The following is a 26,153-nucleotide window of genomic DNA, read 5'->3' as shown; positions in this document are numbered from 1 at the left end:
GGCTGCGGGACTGAACAGAGCCGGGCTGCGGGACTGAACACACCCAGGCTGCGGGACTGAACACATCCAGGCTGCGGGACTGAACAGAGCCGGGCTGCGGGACTGAACAGAGCCGGGCTGCGGGACTGAACACAGCCAGGCTGCGGGACTGAACACATCCAGGCTGAGGGACTGAACACACCCAGGCTGCGCTGGATGGGCACCACGCTTGCTTGTGAGCTTATTTTGCTAATGCACCATCATTCTGACAGTGTGTCAGTACGCAAACGTGCACTGAAAGTATGAGACCATGCACCTAAGGTGACACAAGGCAGTAGATGCCTCAAAAAAAGAAATCCAACAAACAAAACAAAAAAAGAACAAAAACCCACCTTAGTTTTTCCCCTTCGGATTTCAGCGGTGACTTGTGCAGCCAGCTCCCTCCATAGCTCCACAGACGCTTGCTCTGAAGCACAGGGGTGTCCACTGCTGAAGCTTTCAGCCCAGTTTCTCATACTACAGCCCCAGCTGGTTACAGATGCAATATTCTAATGCAGTGCTGCATATTTAAGTCCCTCAGCTTTTAAGCAAAGTAAGCTAATGAAACAGTATCTTCTTTCAGACCCTGCATTAAAGTGGGGCAACGGTATACGTTTTTTCTAAGAAATGCATCCTTGTGTGTATTTGAATCTTGGTTTCGRGCTTCTGCATTAAATCTAAAGCACTATTTTTTCACAGCTATATAGAGCAATATTAAAGTCAATATAAATAACGCAAGCCGTTCAACTCGTACTTTATGTGGTGTAAACTGAATCTGAACCACAGCCAACTCCTTCCACCATTAAAAAGCAAGGGGAGATACTGGGTTGCTGACAGCCATCAAAAATATGAGGATTATTAATTGAGCATATAAGCTTTTAATTAAGGGTGTGAAATCTCTGCTTGTGCAGGAAGGCTCCTTATGGTGCATCCATCACCAGGAGCTCCGGGCATCACTGATTGCAGTGGGTGCGCTCAGCACCCTCCATTCACTGGGCAGCCTCGCAGCATTTTGCAGCACAACCAGGAAAATAAATAAATCCGGGAATCATGGCTTGATTTACACAATATGCTCTGCCACATGGCCACAAATGCCACTTGCATGTGTTAAGTCTCAAAAATGGATTTGTGTACTCAACCCGCGCAGACCCAGACTCTCTCCGTGCTTTACAGTTTCGTCTTCCTCCCGCTTCCACGGCAGCCTGGAATGGCAGAGACAACCCTGCAAGAGCTCRTTACCCTGTGATCCTGTTTTGGGTGACAGGAAACAAAAATAATCCTCCAAGAGCTGAGATGAGCAGTTCGTCCTGGCCGGCTGGGCCCCCATGCAGCCCCTCACCCTGGGCACCCTGCACAGCTTCAGCAACCCGCTGCACAGGGACTCCCTCGCCTCCGTTCACCAAATGTCACCTTGTTTTGACWGACAATTGCTAAGTCTGTACAGGGAACGCGAATACTTCAATTTCGGATGGCCCCGTTCGTTATACAAAGCACCTGAGTTGCGGCAAATGCAGCCGCACAGGCTGCCTGGTTTGGAGAGAGGGAAAAGAGGGACAGAGGAGTCTGTGGGATGAGCCGAGTCACGGACGGGCTCCCGGGGCAGGCAGGGAAAGAACCACAGCCCCGTGGAAAACAGGAGCAAACACTGAAATACCAAAGGGGGAAAGGATAGTTCACGTCACGTGCTGCTTATCTACCATACGTTTTCTTTCTTACTGCTTAACATCTCAAGTTTTTAACACAGCTTTTAACACTTATCCATAACAGTGGGTTAGAAGCCAACTTTAAGATAAACTTTTATTTTTTAAAGAGGCACGATAAACTGTGTCATAAATACTTTGCTTCAGCAGAAGGTCAGACGCTCACAGATACTATAATCTTTCTGGCAGCAATATTTCTCTTTTTCATACGGACTCRGTATCCTGCAATCTACCAGAAAGACGGTTTTAAATTAAAGGTAAGCTACATCTTGAGGCTACACCCAAGTGCATTTTGGAATGCCTGATAGTTTTGTTATCTATGTTTAGATACAGAAGGTGACTAGAAATTGTGTGAGTTTTCAAGGCAATTAAAAAAATCATCTCATCACATTGAGTAAATGCATCAGAACGGCTAATTAAAGCATTTGCTATCCAGTAAACAGTTTCATACTTACTAGAATGGAAAAAGAGACAGTCCTACCTTATACTCACATTTCCTGTTTTTCTTTCACCTTTTACTCTACCAAACTGAGTAATTTTACTGCATAGTAGCAATAAACACTATGATTAGCATGGAAATTTCTTCTGGGTTTAAGCTGCTTTTCCACAGTAGTATTAAATTAAAATTTCAAACAAAAGACGAGAGATTCTAAAATATAAAGGTACCTAAACCCTGAGTGTAAATAACATATTTCTGTGCAGCAGCAAGAAAGCTGTCCTGGAAGAGCATCTTTGGCACAGCAGAAAGGTAAGGAGGGGCTGCTAGGCAGAAGAAAATTGCAATGTCATTTGCAAAAAGCTGCTCTCCTACAAAGCACAGATAAGCTGAATGACAACAGAAGGAAATTTATACATTTTTCCATCCTCTTTCCCAGTTTGTTCCATGGTTAAAAATAGCAATAATAAAAATCTGCTGTAGGCTCAGCAGAAAATATGAGGGTGGTAGGAGAGGAAGGATTTTATTAGGAACTTCATCTAGTTTCAGAGATATCTGGGACTTTTCCAATGAGAAAGTAACCCAATATTTTCCAAAATACTTCAATTTAAGCAAAATACAAAGTATTTTTAAAGTAAGACTTCTCTCTGCATATCTACCTAAAAATATTTCATGAGTCAATCGACATCAGGGGACTAAATGAAAAGATTATGTTTTGTTACTACTTATTGCTGTTGATCTGTGATTAGTGAAAAGTATGCAAATACGTAACTCACACACAGGCAATCAAGAGTTGAAATGCTTCCCTGAATTCTCCTGAAAAACAATGAAATCTAAGTTCCTCTATAACATAACTTAAAAATAAAGCTTCCGAAAACAAAAATCATTTCGTTAGAATACCTGATTGCTGTCAAAAGCTTAAGATTTTGCCCCATCTCTTCCCCCTCTCCCTCTTGCAAAGGCAAACTTCCAGGTTCTTCTTGAAGCTCATGGATGAGTTCGGACTTGAAGTCCAATGGACCTGGAGGTTTTTAGACTTGCTTTAAAGCCCACAGATGCAGAATTAGAAGAATTTCCTTCTTTACACAGACATATGTATTGCTACGTGGCGGAAGAGTCAGGTTTGTTACACAAACACCTCTCTAAAATCCCCCGGGTTGACGCCGGCCTCGGGAGAGGCCCCATGGGGATGTCGGGAGGTGGCTCTGGGACTGCGTGACGCGGAGCAGCACCCATCGATCGCGGGTGCGTCCGGACTCCTCCTGATCTACGGCACTTYGGTTGTCCCGAGGGAAGCGACGGCCGCAGCAGCCGCGTGCGGGGCTTGGAGGCGCAGGCCGGGGCCGTGCCGGCGGGCAGGCCGGGTGACGGGCGCGGAGCAACTGCAGGATTTCCCAAAGGTCTGGGYGGAGAGCGGAGCTGGTCCCCGGCCAGCCTTTTTATAGCCCAACCTGTGGAGTCGCTCCGTGTGGCAGCAAATCCTGAGCATTCCCGTGGCCGCCGCAGCTATTATGGAGCTCCCATGGGAGCGGCGGCACCGGGCTGCGCGCRGGCGCCTTCCACCAGCGCAGCCCCGAACAAGCAGCCACGATACTCACCACATCAACGCACCCACCTCGGCTTCAACGCCTGAAACAAACTGGCCAGCTTCACAAAAATATAAACTTCGGCCTTTTACTGACCCACTGGATATTTTTATGTTAAATACCAAGTAGTCTCACCTCTTCCAGCCTCCAAAGGACCTCGCTCCTCTCTTTTTTATTGGGTTGAGATTCAGCTTCACATACGGGACATGTGCCCCTATTTTGCCTGTTTGTAAACATGGGCTAATACATGCTAATGTATATTAAACTATAACATTAAAACATTAAAAAAGCTTAAGAAGCGTGAATAACTTAATGGAGGTCATGTCTGCATGTGTTTTACCTATAGGGTTCTTGCCTTTAAAGGCCCTAATATAGTAGCCACACCTCATGCTATAGTTTCTCATATTTTCTGTGCTGACTTGGGGCTGTCCTGTCACTCCCATTTCATCCGTCTCAGCTTCCCATGTCCCCAAATACCACCCTTTAGCTGTGCCAACAGCAGACCATAAACATAGTGTCTTTGCATAACTGAACACACAAACAGATCCAGGGTAAAAACCACGTGGGAAGGAGGGCTGGGCAAAGCCGGGGCTTGCAAGGGCCACGTGCAAGTGCAGAGGGCAGGAAGGCCCTTTGCAAAAGTTCAAGTGACCGCTGTATAATTAGCTCAAAGTTCAAAGCATCCTCTTTTAATTATCCCAGCAAGATCCATAGGATTTAGTGTGTGCAGTAACACTTTTTCTGTGTTTATTYCCATTTTTAATACTGTCTTCGGCTTGCTTAAAAATAATTAAATAATATACAGACTACGTTACCAGTAAATCCAGAAAGCTTCCTTTGCAGTCGAGGTTTTACCTACACAAATATGCACATTAATCTCAACTGACTTGGCCTGCATTTGACCTGCTTCTTGTCTCTAGCACCTCCTGCTAGCAGTACTACAGCAACAAATGGAACAGAGAGCCAAAGGTCTTCAACACACCTTCAAGAGCAGAAAAGCATCCAACTGGATTCGAAGGGAGTCGGCCTGAAGTCAAACAGTCATTTTAGACTCAACCACAGCACGGAGCAGAGAGGCAGATGTGCCCAAAGCAGCAGCCAGCACGGCCCCAAACAAGTGCTGGAGCTTTGTGAACATAAAGTTTGGCCACACACCCAGGACGGGCTGCAGTGAGTCAGTGTGAWGGGCAGCAGAAAGAGTATTTTTTAAGATGCACTGAGTAAAAAGCACAAATAYGACAGGATTAAGTTACTGTCATTGTCCTGCTTAAGCAAGCAATTATGCCGTAATTCTCCCTCTCCATCAGCACTTGTATGCACTGAAAGCCTGGATAAAATAAAAGATGCTCCACAACAAGCTGCTCAGGTATCCCAAGATGAGAGATGCACCCTGGCACACAGCACTGGGGACCCTGCAGCCACCCGTAGCTCTTGTTCCCAGAGTGAAAAGGCAACCTGGCACCTCAAACCTTGCTGAGACTTGATCCCCTAAGCAGATTTTCCCTCTAAAGAGAAGCCTGTCCAGCATGTCAGGGAAATAATTCCCTACAAACTAAGGTGGCACAAGCAAGTACCACTTACCCTGGGTAGCTTTAGGTAGCTTCTCAGGTAGCTCCCGCCACAGCTTCACAGTGATAGAAGAAAAGCACTGTCTCTCTTGCAAATGAGACACAACCCAACCTTCTGAAGGAGCTTCAACAGCAACGACCCAAAAAGTACAGCTTCGAATATTGCTGTATTTCATGGAAGTCATCCCAGGTTACCACAGTATTTCAGTTTATATCATAGACAAGGAGAAAATTATTGATACTACAAAAATACCTGAGGCTTCACAGACCATATTGACCTGAGAAATGAAAGTATATATAGAGCTCTGCGGGTTCCCTACCACCCTTCTCCTTGCCTAAAAAGGAACCTGCAAGAAGAATCTAGTCTAAGGAGTGGGCCAACGCTTCTCTGGAGGGGTAACAGTGCTGTTAARCAGTATTTAGATTATTGTTAATGTCTTTCCTGGCTCCATTCTGTTGTGGTYGAGTGGGCAGTCCTGCATGCCCAACCACCTGAAGTGGGGTCCGTGCAGCCACGTTGAGCAAACAGCACCTTTCCCCTCTTCGTTCTGCAGCAGAAAACACGGCCAGCACAACTGTAAATGTTTCTACATCAGAGCTGCTGGAAATGCTTCAAGGTTTCTTGTCTATATTACTTGCAAATGTCTTAAAGACCTTTGTACTTCTTGCAGTAAAACATAAAACACTATAACAATCGGAATTTATATGGTCTCTGGCTTCTGTGAAATTGATTGTGAGTTTGATTAAGTTTATACATGTACCAGCCTGATTTCTTCTTGTCATTGCCCTCTGATCAGATGGAACGAGCAAGGCAATGGCCTTTTTATGCCTCTAATCAACCTCGGCATCACAATCCTACGTCTCTCTCTTCTAAACAGCTACCAACTTTTACTACACTTAAGAGTTAAGGTCTACCCTTATATCAAGCTGGGCTTCAAGTAACCAACAGGTCCCAGTGATGTGGTTGGAACAAAAACAAGCACAGAGAGCGTGATCCCAGAAGATCCCATTTTCTTGGGCTACCAAGTCACCAGCAGGGCCCTGGCATTCTGYCTGCTGCAGCGTAAGCCCATATAAGAAAGCAGAACTTAGACCATACTTGTTTTAAAGATTACTCCAATGCCTAAACCAAAACTCCCATGATGGTAAAGCTTAAACAATGAGTTTAAGGGCAAAGAGCTCATTTTTTTTCTAATATGGATGGTCAGTTAAAAGATGTCAAAGGGGAACTCAGATCAGATGCCTGTGCAAAGAGCCCATGCTCATTTGTGCTCATGCTGGCAGTAGTTCCCGAAACATGAACAAACACTGCAATAAATGTTCGGGAATTTATATTAAGGGTATAAATTTAAAGCTTGAAGAAGTAAAGCATRCTGAAGACTAAGCAGTTTTAAAGCTGATGTTTACTTTTATTAATTAACAGACTCCTCTCTTTCGAGAGGAGACAAGCATTCAGAATTACTCAACAACAGCTAGTAAAAGATAACTTAGAAGAATTAATTCTATGTTAATAATACAAGTACTTAGTGGAATTGGGAAGGTAGTAGCAGTATAAGAGCCCAATTTTTTTTCTTTCATGTCATGCTCTTCCACTTCTGATTGCATCAATACCACTAACAAAAAGATAAATCAAATGAAAATATTCAAGTGATTCTATACAAAAAAAAAAGCCAAAAAGCACATTTTCATTCTTATTCTTGCAGCTTATCTGACCTCTTCAGTCCAACAAGGACGAATGCCCAGTCATAAAAAGCTCCAAGCAAAGTGCTCCACAGGCTCAGAGCATCAATTAAGAACTAGAGCAGCTCTGAAACAGCTGAGGGAATCCAGCGGGGCCTCCACCACAGCGCAGCCTCTGCCTCTCTCCGCTAGCATCACAGTTTACAAAGTTGCCAGGGAAACCTCCTGCAAACATATGAAYGTTCTGGTGGCCTTTGATTGCCAACAGAAAACCCTTTGTGAAAATTCTCGAGGGCCACGGCCAGTGCCAACCCTCTAATGAAATAATGGCCCTCAGTGCCCTCCGCGGCCGACCCATGACACAGGCTCACGTGGCAGAGCTGCTCCATGGCCCCATTCTTCCCCTCAGCTGGCAGAGGGAGGCACGTCCTCACTTCCAAGCACTTCTTCCTGCATCAGGAGCCAGTTTGGCCTCCAGTTAAACGGATGGCAAAGCGTCCAGGATCGGGCTCTCGGCTGCAACCCAAGAGCTCGACAATCGGAGCGTTGACTTGGAAACTTTTAACAGGCTTTGAGGCAGGGCACTGGCAAAYATATTTACATAATGAGCAGACAATTAACCAAACTGAATGCAGCAACTCTTCGTTAGCAGACATTTGCATAGAAGCAAAAATCATACACAGATTTCTTTTTTGTCTGTGAGAGGTATACAAATCTAGAAGAGAAAACGAGTTTTATTATGCTGCTATTTCTCACAGGGCAACGGAGCAGCTAYGGTCACATCACATCTGAATGTCATGCACAACCTGACCTTCCTCCAAATGCAAARACTCTGGACTGTTAAATATTTTACTAATATTTAAATAAAAGTATATCTAAATATTTAAGAGCTCCAGTGCTTGAGAACATGGCTAGTAGGGATCTTCTTTCTCTAGACTGAGGAATTTCCCTATATTCTGTTCCTGAAACACAACAAATTCACAGTAGAGCAAGTTTGATTGTGTAACTTCTGAGAAACTTGTGGAGYAACTTAGCAAATCGCCCACAGATGTGCCCGGTCATCGGCAGGGGAGAAGGCTGCAGAGGCTGCGTTTGGAGCAAATCAAGTTCTTATCAGCTTCTTATCACGAGGTGAAAGTCTGCCGGATTTTCTGATACTAAGTAAAAACAGAAACCTTGATATCTCCTTTATTTGTAAGGGGACGCCTACATTTTGATGGAATTGTTTTGCGCACAGTGACAAAAAGCAATAAAACACTCATTTTATGTCAAAAGYTTCAGAATTAAGGAGGATAAACTTTGTACTGGGAAGAAACGCTTCTACTTTGCCAACACTCCTGATTTCTACATTTATTTTTGTCTCTTTTACAACAGGAAGCTGTGACAGGAAGTTCTGAAAGTTCACTCCATATCTGCTTAATATTGAAAAACAGCTTAGGCCTTTACACACCAACTACCAAATTAATTCTGAAGACCAGCCAATGTCTTCTTTTAGCACAACGTTGAGAACAAAGTAAATATTGGGTTAGTTAGACCACTTGCTCTCACACTTTAATAGGCTATTGTTCACTTGTGGTTGCCTCAGCAAGATAAAACATCGAAAAGCAGCATTTCCTGACTGGAAGTGAATTCCCACTGTGTGTCAGAGGATGTCAGCCAAGACCTCAGCTTCCCAGGAGCGCAAACCCGCTCTGCAGTGGTAGAGTGACACAAAAATCAGGGGCTCGTTTGTATTAGCTAGTGATTTGCAGAAACATCTGCTCAGCTGAAACTTTGGTGCAGTTCTTATGTTTTACCATTCAAATACTACTTAGGAGAAATCTGCTTTTTTTCTTTYATTAAAAAACAAGCAAACAAATCCTATCTATTCCATTCCATGCATCCTGACCATCGTGACTCTCATTACAGGRACAGCTAAAATTCAGTTAATACCTGATCAAAGGTTGTTAAACTGTTCCCTGCCCTGGTTGGGACCCTACCAGTCGGCTCTGGTGCCTCTGGGGTGCTCATCAAGACGATGGACCAGGCTCTTTGTGGTGGGGGCTCTATCTCAGGGGGGTTTGGGACCCAGCTGGGCAAAGCCCTGAGCAACCTGGCCTGGCCTTGCAGCTGGTTCCTGCTCTGGAAGCAGCAGGTTGGACTAGAGACCTCCTGAAGTCCTCTCCAAATGAACTGTCCTATGATCCTACGGTTCCCTACTGAGCACATGCATTTTTGTAGGATCAATACTCAACCTAATGCTGAAGTACTATCTGTTGTGGGTATTATCTGTATTTGCTCAGATAGGGGAAAGGATACAACAGAGACCAATGAATCCAACCATATAAAGAAACAGGATAAGATTAAAAAGTTTCTGATTTAATATTTTCACTGTATGCTCTTGTCCAAGCAAGAAGAGCACTCGACATAATTAACATCACACTAACGAGACATCCAACTGCCCAGTGCACAGCAGCAATGAACATTATCTCTGTCTCCATCAAATCTAMCAGAAAGATTTTTAAGGGTCTCTTTCCCCATTGATCCAAACACATGACTCTCATTAGCCTTCATAAGGGCCAGAAGAGTGCATCCAGCGGGGGAAAAAAATTCACCAGGATTAACTAAACTGTGGCACGCTTAAAACACAGTGCCGACTGCTAGGAGAAGTTATCTGTAGCCTAACTGCAGTGATGGAGCAAACGCTTTCATAATTTTCCTAATAATTTGTATTAGCTTTGCTGTTCTTACGATATTCTTGCTTGAGGTCAGAGAAAACATTCAGAAGATGATTCTTTTGCTAGAACTACGGAAAAGCAAATCCTGCAGCGGGAAGCATAGCTACAAGGCAGGCACTTTTAGGCTGCAAAAACGCAACTTCAAACACATACTTTCTGGAACATCAATACCTTGAACCTGCCGCTACAGGAGAAGCAGCAAATTGCTGCTTCTGCCACAAGGCGAACGTGACAGGAGGGCAGGTTCAGGTTTAGCTTTGGGGCTGATCCCTGCACCACGAGCAACGCGGGATGCGGGCCCGGGGAGACGGCAGCAGCTCAAAGCCCCAGCTGCAGATGCTGGGAGTGTGATTCACCCTGCAGAAACAGGAAGCTTTTTTGTTTTGCTCCCCAGTGCAAGTTTATCTACTTTAAGTGCTTGGGTGGGGGCTTTTTTTTTTTTTTTGGACACCAAAAATTATTCTCAAGAGGCAACTTTGTATTTCTTGATCATGTTTCTATCATAAGAATTAAGGAAAAGATGGACATAATTTGAGATGTTCAATGCACTTACAGTAATGCACTAACAAAGACTGCTTCGTATGTTGTCCTGCAGCCTTCTCCAGCATCCCTCCTTACAGCGACTGCAGCACGTGGCACAACATCTAGCTTGCTACTACTTATAAATGTGACGAATGTCCACTAAACCCATACTCGCAGGAACTGCCTGCTTTGATAAAGCATTTGAAGATACAGAACAACAGCACGTTTGCTAYGACTGCGTGACCAGCACCGCAGTGCATTTACATGCACTGCAATTGAATCCAATGCATTTACACTCAGCTGTAAAAATCACACGTTTTGCTTGCCTTTGCAGTCAGAGGTAAACTCTCAAAGGGCAGCACAACAGCACGGGCTCGTGGCAGGGTGGGCTCTCCGTGTGCTCTGCTGATGCTCAGCTAAAYCACTAACCCATCCCGGGCAAACACGGACCCCGCTCTGCTGCAGCTGAGGCTTTGCTTGCTCTGAACAGAGGCAGATCCCATACTCCTCAAATCGTACCACATGCAACAGAAAAAAAGCAGAGAGCAACTGATTTATGTATCACATGTATGCTAATTATATCGGAAAACAGCACACAAACACAGAAATTGTAACTTACCAGTCATGTCACTGCACGGGGGATGAAATGACTAGTTGGAAATAGAAGACAAGCAAAATACAAGACAGAACTTTCTGCAGCATCTATCCCCAACTGCTCTGTCAAACACACAACAGCACCAGCACAAAGCAGCTTTATGACAGGAATAAAAGGCTCTTTAAATGCTCCTTTTATTTTTTATTGAATGAACCCACTCTTACACAAAGTTCATGCACCGATGTCTCGAGCTCGAGTATGGCCAAACATGTGTTTGATTAGTCAAGTCTTGTAAGTGACATGCAGAAAAATCTGAAATATTTTTTAATTGTACGTAATTACTGAGCAGGGCAGGTCAGGTGGTTGATTAAGGCACTGAACTTTCTAGTATTTTCRAACACTGAGTAGTCACTTGCAAGATTAAAATCCTTTCAATAATAATTATTTCCAAAATAACTAACCGCGCTTCTCTGCTCAATTTCCAAGTCACGGTCTAGCGAAAAGAAAAACAAAAACAAGAAAAACCCAACCCCAAAACCAAAAAAAAAGAAAACCAAAGGAGTTAAGAAACAAAACCACAAACTCCTCCCAACTACAGCACGGACCCTTTGCATGGTTTATGCAAAGCTGCGTGTTGCCACAGAATTTACTATCTCTACTAGCTATTCTTCTCCTCTGTGGAAGTATGTTGCACTGTATTTCTCATTTGTTTTAAAAATACATACACACATGCATATATACACAGCCCTGTAGTGGAAACGAATCACCTCAGATGTGGCAATTCTCAAGAAATCTTGTGCTAAGTATTTGCAAGTTTATTCATGGGAAAAGGGTGGAGAAAGGAAGCAGAGCAACCCTGAAAGCACCAGAAGCTGCATCTCCAGTAAATGGGTGGAGAATCAAACCACAGCTACAGAGAAGCCACCAGATTCACAAACACAAACTCATTTACAGGTCTGCAAAGTAAATAATGTCACCAACCTGCCACTTAATCCCTTGGGAAATGCACCCACAGGCTGTCCAGGCCATGACCTGCACTGTACGATAAAATTAAACTGCTCCTCAACTACGAAGCTTCCAAAAAACTGAATTTTGTCTCTTTTAAGTCTTTCAGACAGGCACTAGATGAAAGCAGATTAGAAAAGAAAGAATCAGCCAGAGAAGAAACCAGTTCTTTCCTAAACTTTGCTTTTGACAACTCTTTGCACTCCGGGGGAAACTGAAGGGTACAGTTTCCATACAYTGCTTGGTGCCTTGAACTGGACGCAGACATCTTACTGGCTATGAAAATAACTGCACTTCTACCATTTCTTAAATATTTCCCTTTAAGGCACATCACAGCACAAAGCCCAGAATGGGTCTCCTGATACTCAGACCTTTCTGACAAAACACAAATTGATAAAGCCCCTTGCTGTTAGAAGCCCCCCAGGCCCCTGCACTTGTGTTTTAACATAAACCCCTGTCCTTTATTTCCCAAACACCAGCCCCTCTCCCAAACAAGCAAGGAACTCCACGTGACACAGGAATTTTAATTGTTTCCATAACTTCTGTTACCTGCCAAAAAAGGACTTATTATGACATGCGGAGGACAGGGTGCCTGTGATATGTGCACATTTAGCATAAAATATGAGCAGCTCTTGGTGACTTACGTAGCTGAACTTTTGCACAACTACAGAGATTTACCACCAAGCGCCTTCTCCTGCACGTCCTGTGTGTCCTGCTTGTCCCTGGTGGGCATAAAGCACTTGGACTGAAAGCTTGKCTCCTTCCTAGGTTTGTACATGAGGGTTGTTGTTATTATTATTTTTAAAAAGTTCTTGGTCTGTCAGCCTCTCCTCACCCTGCACAGTATTTCTCACCACAAATAACGTCCCTGGTTTCAGTGGGACCTTTGAAATACTCATCATGTGGTAGGAGTAATTGCACAACACAAAGCTGGTGGGGACATTTTCAGCATATTCGTACAACTTCATTTATTTGGTAATTTGGAGCAGGTCTAAGAAAACTTCCTTTGTGTTTATCTAAGCAAACAAGCCATTCTATGCATCACATTATTTATACAAATCCGCAATTATCATTGAAAAGTAAAAGCCYTGGATAGTTGGAGCAGGTTGGCAGAAGTGGTTTTGCTATTGCAGCTTATAGACATTCTCCTGAGTAAATACATGCCAGAGTAAGCTTGCTAGCAGGGGAGCCCTAATSATTTCCCTGATGCAAAAACATATTTAAAACAGTTTTATAAAACAGGAGGAAAACCATGTCCAGGACATAGGTGGTTGAAGTGAGCAAAATGCGATTCAACAATAGATATTACATTTTTTTTCCGCTGATATTAAAGCTAAAGACAGCACGCTGCAGTTTCTGACACCTTTAGTGTTTAGAGGCTACCTCTGACAACAGGTTTGGATTTGTGAGGGGTGGCTTGTTTTGGAATTGTTAAGGGCAGGGTGAAGCCCAAGGCCACCATGCAACGCTGCTGATAACAYGCACATTTTCCAAACTGGTGATAAATGTCCCATAACTGCTGGCTGGCTGGCAACATAACTGACTTTATATGATGTGACTATTTAATATCTGAACAGAGCAGCATCAGTCTATTTGAAATGGTTCCAAGGCTACAGAAGAAAAATGKTTTTTTTTTTCAGAATTGATTTCTGATTTCCTGTGCTCAATTTAAGGCTCCTCGATGCAGCCTGTTTTCAGAAGACACGGAACATTGCTTTCAGAAAGTCAAAACTCCCTTAAAAAATTATTCAAGCTGGAAATTCAAAGTCAGCAGTGACATTTGGAAGGTGCACTTAGAACCTGAATACTGCCATGAACCRCACTGCTCGTTACAGCTTTAGGCACATTTTATTTTGTACGTAAATCCAAATATATTTACATATTTCAGTAATTTTATATCACGGCTGCTGCAAAGGCCTTTGTTGTTTCCAAAGCCTAAAAAAACTTGCCTGTCACAGCTGCAAAGGAAATGACAAGAGAAGAAAAACACAGGCCGTATATATCAGCAATTAATTCCATCCACAACTGCCCAGCTGTTTGTGCATGGAAGAATCAGCCTGTTTCCTTTCAGGGCCTTTGCCACTGAAAGCCGATATTGCACTTTCAGAGACACAAGCTGTTTGTAACATGTTAGGAATGTGCACCAGATCACACAGAGCTGAGGAAGAAATGAAATCCAGACCCGACTCGCCCTGCAGCCTGCCAGCACACTGCATATATCTACGTTAGGAGGATAAAGTTATCTGCGGGAGCGGGACACGGGAAGGGGGCAGGGATGGGGGGAGCGAGGCAGGAGGCAGTGCGGAATGGTCACCATCACCGCTGTCATCTGCTGGCATGGACAAGGTGTCACATTCTCCACAATCCACAGGGCTGTGGGCACGTCGGCTCCACCAAGGCTTATTTTTTGTCTCATTTCAGCTCACCAGACAGGTAGACTTGGGGATGATTCAGGAAAGCTGCTCCTTGCGCTTGGGAATGGTACTTGCACCGCGGAGCTGCTGGGGACTCGGCTCCATCTCTGYGCGTAGCTGGAGCACAAAAACGCAGCCCTCCCAACGCGGGCTGGCCTGCAGTGCTGGGGCCAGGTGGGAGAATTTAGCCCCGCGCAGTGAGGCTTTCCTCTAACTTCCTCCCCTCCTCGATTTCAGGAAAGRCATGGAATAAATAAAAGGAGGATGCTGTCCATAACATCTAGAAACCCGCACTGCTCCCAAGCGCCCGGAAGTTTCATCCCACTTCAGAATGAATTCACCAGGCCACATGAGGCCACATCTTTCACCTCGCTAATATATATTTTCTGAGGGAAAACCAAAAACAAACAAACAAAAAACCCTACAACATTCTTCCTCCCTTAACCCAAGTCAACTCTCATTTAGAAAGTCAAGGTTATCTCTATGGATTCCTTACGCTGGGTAAAACCAGCCACAGCAGACTTTCTTCCTCTGCCTGGCTTGTAATTACCCGTCAGCAACAGCAATAGGAAAACTCTGATCTTCAGTAATATCAGGTCACTTTTTGACTTGCTGGATCAATGAGCAAGAAGCCTGCACTGCACAGGCCCCCCAAAAATATTAGTGAGCGAGCATTTGTGTTTGACGGTTCTGGAGAACAATACCCCAGGTAAGAAAGTCTAGATAAAACCCTAATTTATCATTCATAGTATGTAATGATATATGTAAAATTGACATTTTAATTGCAACACTAATTTTCAAGTTCTACAGTGGGATTCCCTTTGCCTAACTTTAGAAATTTAAAACACTTGAATTTGTTGCCCAACTGAAGACTTACTTTAGGCTGAAGGAAACATTTTCTAGGCTTCACCACCTGCATTCACTGGACTTAGAGATTCTAATAGAAGCAGATAACTCACAAGCAGACATCCATATGGAAACCATTTTAAGTTACACAAGCTGAGCACGTCTGTAAAACATTAGACAGGTACATGTAAGGCTGAGGAAATATTTAGGAAAGTCACTGGAAGTACCAGAGAAATGAAAATAGTGAATCTGAAAACAAGAATTGACTCCTTAAAGTGTTACAGTTCACCCAGCACCAGGACTGTCGCCCTTGGCGTGGATTCTTCCATGTACCTCAATACCTTGGGAGGCAAAGGGGCCTGTCCTATTGACCCAACTTGGCCTAGAAAGAGGAGCCACAGAACTCAGAGAGTCATTTCAGCCTTTGGACACAAACCCAGAGCCAAACGACCCCAGTGCGGCTACCAAGAGAGCGGGAAGCTCTGCGGGAGCAGTGCAGCGAGCTGGGCGGCAAGAGCGGCCTAGACCGGCGAGCAGCCTCCAGCCGCCCTGCTCTGCGGCGAGCGGCGTAGCAACGTGAAGGGAAAATCCTCATCCATGAAGGGAAAATCCTCATCCATGAAGGGAGAAATCCTCATCTGTTTCAATGTAAAGTGCAAACCAAAAAAACATCATCAACCTGCAGGGAAGGGAGTGGGAGGAAAAGTGAGGAGGGGAGGTTTCGTGATAATACAGGTGTGCTCGATTAGGAAAAAATATTTCCATGGAGATTACTATGAAGCAAACAAAGTCTAAAAGGAAATGGTGTTTTACCAGTTCCATAAAATATTTTTCAAGCAACTATAATGCCTCACCCCTACCCCAAGTAAATGCTTGATGCTAATGTACATCTCAAAGACTTTGATTTTTCTTTATTATTGCTATCATGAAAAAAAAAATGAGCTGAAGAGTTAGCAAATGTTTCACAGTTTGCACACGTTCCTGGACCTCATGACACCATTGAAATATTTATATTTCAATGTTACTCTGATATGTAAGCAAGCAACGTATTTCTTTACATGAAGACTCTTTTTCAAAAAAAGTCCATATTTAAAGTCAAGTTAAAAAAAAACAGCTTACTATAACGATGTTTCATTATTTTCATTGAAATACAGAAATTACAGCTGATCTGAAATCTCCATTTTGGTCAAAGTTAATTTATACTCGATGCCTCGATTCACAACTGGATCTTTTTGGTCTGAGTTGGCAAGATGAATGGAAAACACACAACGTTATAAATTATGGCAAAGATGAAAGATTTTTTGAACATGCCAACTTATCAGCATCCATCTACAAACACACTTCTATTTTCCCCCCCACATGACAAAGGTTATAGCAAATAACAAAGTTCAAATTTCATTTTACAGGCCTTACAGGCCTTACTTATAATGTAAGCATTATCTATAGGATATCTCTGCAAACCCAGAAGGATAAATTTGATCTCAGAAAACATTTCTGTAGAAGTAACTTGACCTCTCCTGTCATCTTTCCCCATTGCAATCCCTTGGTAGAAAACTGGCACGCAGCTGAAGGAAGTAGGAGAGGACCTTTCATCAAGTGCAGCATATCTGCTTTATTTCAAAACCATCTCACCATCACCAAGGATTTAAAACTTTACACAAGTCAAGGTTACATATATTGAGGATTTTCTTCAGTTACTTATGTTTTTAAATAACCACTTGTGATAGACGTGGATAGAAGACACTATCTTATTTATTTTGTACCTTCTGACCAATAAGGGAGCACCATGTGTGACAGAGATTCAGATTTCACGCCAGCCTGCTTACTAACCATGCCACACACACCACCAAGTTTCTTCCTATGTTTTGTGGTCAGAACTTGACCAAAAATGAATAAATACATAAATAAAACAAAAAACAACATATTTGCATCTAAGGTCATATAAATCTGCAGTCATAGAAGATTCTTTAGCTGCATTGCCTCAGTGTGCAAATTTCAGCCCACTATTTCTTAGTGGCACAGCACTCTGCTTATTAAATAACTATATTTGCCACAAAGCTATTTAATTAGAGAATTAGGATTTTTTTTTTTTTAAATACCATTGGTAGTTTCAATTCTGCGAGGGAAAGAGGAGTCCCAGTTGACCACGCGTCCCCCACACGGCTGAACACCACATTGGAGGCAGCTTCGCCAGCCGTCGCGCCACTGACCCCAGGTCCTCTGAAGCACCAGATAGCGGCTGACAGACCATCATTTTCACGTACATTTGCCTTCAGATCTCTTGGATAAATATTATCTTCTCCAGGCACTTTGCTACTTTTTGTTTCCCTTCCCTGAAATCTCTTTTATCAACAATTCAACTTGAGACCAGGTCTTAAAATATCACTTGGGGGAGAAAAGTCCCTGCATGAGAGAACATGAACACAAATCACTTCATTTTCATGCTCATCTTCTCTGAGCACTCCTGTAATGCCTCAGTCACCTCTCAGCTCCACAAGCCTCCGTTTCTGATGCGTTCGAAATGATTTATTGTAGGTCCTCGTGTCTTTAACAAGTTGTTTCTCAGAATATCTTCCTGCCTGTTTATTATAGTTTAAAACTTTATTTGTCAGAGGCCTTTTTTCCACCCCCTTGGTTTTCTGTGTTTGGATTCAACGTCAGTTTTTGAAAGATGCTGTCCTGGTTCCTAACAAATTCCTTTCCTTTGCTGTATCCTTCACTGTTAAGAGGCTCTCCTGCCCTTGGGGAGGGAAGTGGGGGGAGCTTCTTACGGACTTACCCCATTTTCAGAGCTGCATTTTAGTCCTGCGTCCCTATACACTTGCCACGCTGCCTGCGAGCAGTAATTTGAAGTGATCATCTTCACCTGACTCCACCAGCGTGGACACTACCACTGACAAAACAGACACATTAAATGTTTTCCTTTACAACACCTTCTTAGTGGATTAAGATTTGTTGTGCTCACTTAAAAGATGACAGGGCTGTTTTTATGAGAACTACCGAGATTAAAATTAGCAAAGAAATTCACAAAAGATTCTTTGCCATTTGGATGAAGGTACATGCTTTTTGCACAGTTACTATTGGGGAAAAAAAGGCAGCATTTTGGAAATGACAGGTTAAAGCAATAAAATTCACAAACTGAAAGGCTGAAAATATTTAAGATTTCCAGGCATATTCCTCCCAGTAAGATCTTTTAACTGCTAAAACACTAGCAGTGGATTTGCTTTTGCACGGACATGAACACCCACCAAGTGCACATAGCCTTGCTGGTGGCTGCACTGGCCTGTTGCACTGGCTCTCTGAGATGCTCAAATCCATGTTCAATTCAAACAACAAATGCAATAACCCACATTTCTAACTCTTGCTTTTGGGTTTAATTCTGGAAAACCTGGTATAGGTTGGGATATCAGAAATACATGTCAGAAACAGGTTGAAAAGGCTTCAGCTGGCAGCGGCAAAGTGGTGTCGAAGGTCCTGTTYGGTTCCCTGGTTCTGCTCTACCAGAAACTTTCACACCCACAAATGTAATTATGATTAAAATTTATGTTATGGAAGGGTCYTTTTGGGAGGCAGGGAGGAGTCGCCTTTGCTGTCCTGGAATCATATACACCAGTGTACTGAGAGGGGCTGGTATTTTCTGGAAGTTCTTCCTTTTACAAGCTTGARACACACACAAACAGGTTTTCTGCTTTAAAAAAAGGCATGAAATTACCTCCTTATACACCTTCTAGGCAGCAAATTAGTGCTCCAAACATCCAAATGACTTGTGCATTGTATCACAACCAGGCTRGCTAAAGTAATTCATAATACTTCCAACCCTACCTTTCACAGTATTTTTTAAAATTTGTTAAATAAACACCAATTCAAGGAACACAGACACAGCAAAGGGCTTCGTTTACAGTTAAAGAGTGGCATTTGGGAAGYCAACTGGCTTAACTGGTTGCAAGAATGATTACAATTTAAAATCAGCAGCTCTAATTAYAGATTACTCCCAATGTTTGTGCAGATAAACTTCAAGCTGAAGGTGTGAAAAGCTGCGTGTCTGTCTTAATGTTTCAGTAATAGCAATAGCAGCCACAGTGCAGCATGAGCAGGCAGCCCTGCCCGCGTACGTAGCCTCAGCAGGTCAGGCTCGGGACCCCTCAGCATTTGAAATCTTTTTCCTCACCTCTCTCCAGCCAGAATGTTGTCAACTCACAGACCCTGCAGTACAGAACGTCCTCCGTGCAGATACAGAGGGAGCAGAGGCTGTGCCTTTGGGAACACTTCCCAAGTAAGTCCTGAAGAACAACTGGAATTAAGGAAACTCCAGCTGTAAGTGACTTGGCTGACATTATTTTACCTGGACATAATATACATAACTAAACTAAACTCTGAAAAGTAGTCCCACATTTAGCAAATTAAAGACAAACTTTTCATTTTTGAGAATCATGCATTGTTAGTAAATACCTAAAAGATAAAATAGATCTGTTAAGAAGTATATCCAGCTTCAGAAGGGAAATACATAAAACTGCATGTTTATTAAACTGACTTTCTAAATAACAACACTTGGTAGGGTGGCCATCATTACGAAAAACAGCTCAGTGTGTGAAGGGAAAAAATATCCTAAAAGCAGGCTGTTGCCAAAAGATTAAATCAGTATATAGCAGAGGAGAGTTTTAACTGCTTATCACTACTTTGGGAAAAAGTTMAATTTTGAAACCATTATTCTTCATTCACTACACTCACCCTACAAACGAACACAGCCAAATCCGAGTGGGYTGAAAAAACAACCTCCACCATAAAGTAAGAGCAATGACCTGACACGTATTTAGCTACATTTATTTTTTTAAGCTCACAAAAAATATGGTATTTTTGAGAAATCTAATGGGGAGATTAACTCCTGAACTGAACTCAGGAACAATTTTAAAATGAGTACTGTGTGGTAGAGATTAGCTTACAGATTTGAATCAATTCAGTTAATAGTTAATAATTATTTTTATAAAGCTAGCAAAATGGAGTAATCATGCCTTTTAAAAGGCACATTTCAACTAAATCTTTTATATTTTCTTACAGTTACAAGTCTATGGATTTAATATATGCTAGTTCACAGCTCAGAATTGGCATTTGCAGCATTAACTCCAGCACCATGTAGAATGAGATCAAAATTGGATCAGCCCATCACAAACAGCTGAATAATTAAATCACCCCCTGCACACCCGGGAGCTGCTCTTCATTAATTCTCACTCACCAGGATCTCCACAACAGGTATAACTTTTAAAAGACCGTCAAGCGTGGACTAAAAAAGCTGAAAATCGACACGTTTTGTGCTTGCTGAACCCCCCCCATTGCCACCCCCTTCTCCTCCCCCCTCAGCAGCGCTTGCACCCCTTGAATTCCCGCTCGAGACACCGGCCAAGCTCTCCTGACCTCGGCKGCAACCAGAAACTTTGCATTAATGCTGCCGTCCCAGTAATCTGCCAGGGAAAGCGATATAGAAACGTATCCGCTGCCAGAAAGCTGCTTCCCCGACAGGGGATAGGAAAGAATGGGGAAGCAGGGAAGAGCAATCTAACACCCTTCAACACTTTCCAGACACTGGCAGCAGGAGGAGGGGGAAAAAAAGAAGGGGAAAAAAGAGGGCAATATCTATCAGTGATTCAGGATTTAAACACAATGAGCAAAAATGTCTTCCAGAGATACAGAGGCTGGGAAAGCCTTCCTTTTCCTTCCTTCCCTTTCCTGGGAAAGAATATCCTTCACCTAAGTCTGCAATGGAAAATTTTTATCTTCAGAAGYTTCTCATAAACACTAGAATTCAAAATGCATCAGAAAAAATACCCCGACGGATGCTAGTTTCAGGCCTCCTATTAACTCTTTCAAAGGCAGCATGAAGTTGGTTAAGTCTTGCTTACAACTATGGGCCACAAAAGCCATGATCCTAGAAGGATCYTAGCACGACCGCTTCCCTGTTTTACTGTAGAAGCTTCCTTGTCTTCCAGCACTCACTTCCACCCATGCTGTTGTGCACCGTGAAGTGACGCGAGTGACAAGGCCCGGCCTGATCCCTGCGGGGAACCTCGGCTCTCTCTGCTCTCTCTTGAGATGAAGCAGTCGTCAGCTTGGTGCTTCACATGTGAAGAACCATGTTGTATTTTGCCATGGGAATCTTCTCAGAAAGCACCCTTTTTCCAAAGAAAAACTTTTCATGTGTGTTAAGTAACAAGAGCTACACCCAAAGCAGGTGTTTTTTTAAGAGAAAGGCAGCAACTGTGAACCAGATCTGCCTTTCCTACTTTTTTTTCTTTTTTTTTTTTTTTTTTAATCCTCTTTGATGACTTTGCTTTGCACAATATATGTGCTGCTTTGTATTTTGTTTGCTTACAAGTATCTAGGCAGAGCTCCAATGCTTTGATGCGAGTGGCCCCAGTAAAAGTTCAGCTCGGCCTGTGAGTGTCACCACCAGCAGAGAGCTGGGCGGGTGGGGAGATGCATGTGAAGTGCAGACATGCAGGGTACATTTTCATGTCCACTGCAAGGATATGGTTGCAGCCAGTCAAGCAAGTAGAAGCTGAGTTCCAGAAAGGTTCTTGGTATGAGCWGGATAGAAACCCAACAGGTGAAGTGCTCAGGTTCCAGAGAAGCATGGAAAAACACAACTGTCTTCACACTATAAGTATATATTTTTTCCCCTTCCTCAACATGAAATGAGAAAAATGCAGCAATAGAGTGAAAATACAGTTAAAAAACCCTTCCATGTACAAGTTCAAATATTTAGTGAGAAGATTAAGGCARAGACCAAGACTCTTCTGTACAAAATTTTTTCATACTAAGAAATAAAACAAAAAGAGAGAGCAAGYGATCGTGCACGTGCACACCCAAATGTAGAGAATGAGATGTTGCACTTCCATGTTATTGTATGGAATGTGCATGAGCTCAGTTGTGGTTTTAATTTCATGTTTGTTAGCAGGACTGGCTTCTTGTGGCGAGCACTGGCTGGAGGCAGCCGTTGGAGACACGGACACAGCTGTCCCACGCCGGCAGCACGGACACCCCCCYGCACCGTGGAAGGGGCAACCAGAACAGGGGAGCCCATGGGTGCCCCCCGAGCTCCCCCTCCAGCAGGAGTGCCTTGGGCCCCTGAGACCCTCCAGGGCTCCGCTTGGCTAGCGGGGACGGAAGGGAAGGGCATTACGTGCGTTTCATTTTTGCACGTGACAGAATTAAGCACTTCTCAAGTATTTTCCATTGCTCGAGTGCGGGGAGGAGTGTGCTTAAATTGGTTTTGAGTCAATATTAATCGGAATTCAACCTTATGGGCCTGGGAGGCCAAGGGCTGGTAGAAAAGGAGACCTAAGCTTTGAGATACTGAAGAGAAAAGGCTCTCAAGTGCATGCTTAAAATGGTATCACAGCAGCGAGCCTCTGTTTAGGCTTCAGGAAGAGGCTCTGGCAGTTCCTCCACTACTGCAACAACAGCTCAAGGTCACTACATGAGCCACATGGGAGGGGAAAACAGACTGGGAACAGCACTAGCCAAGTAGTTAATCCTTAACAGAGGATTTTTATTATTATTATGCAGGTTAAACAGCTATGGATAATGCTGTCTACCTGTCTTTATTTTAGGGTTTTTTTTGTTTTGTTTTTAAACTATCATTTGCTCTTGTCGTGTTCCTCCAACAGATCAGGAAGCAAGAATGATGCAGTTTTACCGTGCCCCCCTATCTTTGCACTTTGAGGTTCCCGACTGGAATTGCCGAATAAACCCATAAATCCTCCAGGATACATTTTTTTCCTCTTTGGCAGCTTTGCCTTTCAAGTGAGCTCTGCTCTTATTAAAAGACTCAGGCCTTCCTCAGGCATCGCTGTCTTTGAAGATCAAACTCCAACTACATTTTATGGAAAAGATCTTTCAGTTCATACCTTTTCCAAACTGCATAGTAGGTTTAAATGATTACATGAGACACTCTGTTTGAATTTGTATAGTTTCATGTTTTAAAAATACATTTTTCCTTTCTTCTGGGCATTCTTGAAATAAATGTTCCGAACAGCGACAATCCTCGTTATTAAAGAAAAATAAAGTCAAGGCTTAAACAGGATAGTGTAAATTATGAATAAAAAGCCTCTTCCCGCAAGGGAAAATTACAAATCACAAGCCATTTCTTCTCAATATCCATGTAACAGAAAGACAGGAGTGAATTCGGCCCCAGACTGAAGAATCACAGAACCACAGAATCGCTGTGGTTGGAAAAGACCTTCAAGATYATCGAGCCCAACTGCAAGCCCTGCAGCACCCTGCTGCTAAACCCCGGCCCCAGGCGCCTCATGGACACGTCTCCTGAGCACTGCCGGGGACGGCGACTCCCCCATGTCCCTGGGCAGCCGGTCCCAGTGCTTGGCCACTCTTTCCATGTAGAAATTCATCCTGCTGTCCGACCTGAACCTCCCCTGGCACAACCTGAGGCCATTTCCTCTTGTCCTACCTGTAGTTATTCTGGAGAAGAGATCGACCCCTGCCTCACTGCAACCTCCTTTCAGGTTGCTGTAGAGAGCAATAAGGTGTCCCCTGAGTCTCCTCTTCTCTAGACTAAATAATTCCAGCTCCTTCTTGCTATACATTATGCAAAAAGAATTATTGCAAAGAAAAAGAACAATATTACATTTTCTTCTAAAACTTAAGCTTAACAGTGTTTTTTTTTTTTTTTCCTTAAGTGTCTGGGAAAGTTTGCAGTTTGGAGTCAGCCACATGTTACTTATCAATGCTTCAAATACAGGGTGAATAAGAAAGACCATGTCTGGTTCCTTTTGCAATAGGGAAAATCTCTTTTGAAGTCTTTTTGAGGGACTGACAGGGGAGAAAGTGTCAGGGAAAGGATCTGACAGGTTTTGCACAGTCAGGGGCAAGAAAACGTCTGGAGCAAAATCTCTTGTCTAAATTGGGCAAAGAGATAGAAGCCTCTCCTTCAGCAGTGGAAGAACCACATGAAAGGTTTGGGATTCACTTCTATCTTTTTTTTTTTTTTTCCAGCTATGCATGAATCCTTCTTATGCTTTTTTGCTGGCTTCTCATCTTACCAGAGTCTGTGGGAGAGGTCAGTGCACAGCGGCAGGGAGGGGAGCGCGCGCTGGGGCTCCCTGTTCAGCAGACGGTCTCCTGAGTGCCCAGGAAAACGACCTGCATTTTAGACACCTCAAGCATGACAGAAGGCTTGATTGTAAAGGTGGAAGAGACTGCATGAAGGTTCTTAAAGCAGAGTCAAATAGCTCTGTAATTACTCTGCTTATGGATGAATCACTTGATATTGCTGTTTTCCTCTGGGACACAACGTCTCTCCTGTATTTCTGATTCTGTTCAAACAACTACCTTGAGAAGTTTTGTGTTGACTGCAATTTAAGCACGGGTATCCACTAGCAGGTCAAAAAGAGRGACACATTTCATTTTTATCAGAACTAAACTAGAAAGCTTCATATTCTGGAGACTCCATTTAGAAGGAGAGCACTCATTTCCCCCCTCCCTCCAATCACAAATTATTAAAATGTACACAAAAACAGAGAAAGAGAAGCAAAAAAAAAGTTTAAGACTAGAATGCTGGCAAGGTCTTTGAAAGATTATTATTTTAAAACAGTTCTACCATCATTACCGTATCAGCCATGAGAACATGAATGACACTCAAAACACTTTCTGTCTTATTTTAATCAAGTATCAGAAAACTGTAGAAAATGGCAGTAGACAAAATAGATAGCTAAGAAGAGGCACTAAAATGGTTAAAGCACTGCAAGAATATTTGCTGCTAATTAAGACCACAGTATAATATATCCTACATATACACCACAGTAACACCATAGTCACAAGAATATKAAAAATGAATAGTTCTGTACATCTAAAATACAGGCTACTACACAAGTTTTGGTGACTTTAGATGCCTCCTTTTGCATCTCTAGGAATCTGACATGCAGTGGGTACAGGATGTGCTAAATTGTAACTTACGGTAATGAACATCAAAACCACAAGCAGTAGATTCACTYATGTCTGATACTGATTATCAGTTAGCTCATTCATTTGAAAAAATAAGCTTCATCTCAGTGCAGTTAGATTTTATCGAGTATCTTGATATCCCTACACAAACAAAGCCCCATATTTAGAGCCAACACTAAGCAATTTTGTTTAGATTCTTGCATGCAATCCAAGCTGATGTGCAATTTCTCCCTGCAAGTGTTTCTTTACATAAGAGATTAAAAAAGCACAAACATATACATTAATAAAGCAACTTTAAAGTGGCAACTTGCAACTGTCATCTTCCCCATCACCTCCCCCATTAAAATCATGAAMCCAGCCAAGAATTCAGATGATAAAATGTTTAAGTACCTTGATTTTTTCCACAGCTCTTYGTGCTCTATTAATGCAGTTGACCTGCAATGAAGAAGAGAGAGGTCACTGACTCCTGCTTTTCAACATTGCTCTAATATACCATATACATCAAGACTATTAAGAAACATTAAGACTATTGAAAAGGAGTTCAAGAAGCTTTTTTGTCCATAATATTTCCTGAATTTTACTCTATTTCCTACATTTTACTTTGACTGCATATAAAACATTATTTGCAATGAATAACCTAGAAGGGAAGCCCAAYTGAAGAGCCAGGTGGTGAACGCCTGGGTTTGGAACGAGGACATTTTGCCTAACCCAGGGCGGGTGACGGAGCAGAAAGCGAAACGGAGCCGATCCGCTCARATCCGAGGGCAGAAAATTCCCGGAGCAGCCGCGGGGCCGGCCGCGGCCCAGCGGAGGCGGCATCGCGCGGGGCCCATGGCCTGCGGCGCTCGGCGGGTGCGGGCCGCGATCCCGCTTTGAAGTTCGCCCTCTTGGTAACGGCTGCCGAGCAAGGTCCAGGGGGAAACAACCGCCTCCCTCTGGCCCTTGTAGACAACCCCAAAGCAGCGAGTGCGCCTCGTGCTTCATGTTTGATCTTGCGAGTAAAGTGAATAAATAAATAACACGGCCACGTGCTTCCGTATCCCTTGTCTTCCCCTTCGTAGCCCTTCAACCAAAACCACCCCAATGTATTCCCATCCTTTCCCCTCTCCTCC

The 26,153-nt window shown here is 43.3% G+C and overlaps 1 protein-coding gene across 2 annotated transcripts in view; it reads right to left on the bottom strand.

The window, feature by feature from the left end:
* The window catches only part of ADD3 (adducin 3), a 91,280-nt gene that overhangs the window by 31,794 nt on the left and 33,333 nt on the right, over positions 1–26,153 (bottom strand). For both annotated transcript variants that reach the window (XM_026050491.1, XM_026050493.1), the window contains exon 2: positions 25,432–25,476. The gene's annotated coding sequence lies outside the window, so the exon portion shown is untranslated. The remainder of the gene's footprint in view (positions 1–25,431; positions 25,477–26,153) is intronic.

Source organism: Nothoprocta perdicaria, unplaced genomic scaffold (assembly GCF_003342845.1).
Source record: "Nothoprocta perdicaria isolate Ctin4 unplaced genomic scaffold, notPer1 scaffold_7, whole genome shotgun sequence".
In the NCBI taxonomy this organism is placed as follows: domain Eukaryota; kingdom Metazoa; phylum Chordata; class Aves; order Tinamiformes; family Tinamidae; genus Nothoprocta; species Nothoprocta perdicaria.
The sequence above is the reverse complement of the archived record's forward strand: the minus strand, read 5'-3'. Positions and strand labels throughout refer to the sequence as shown.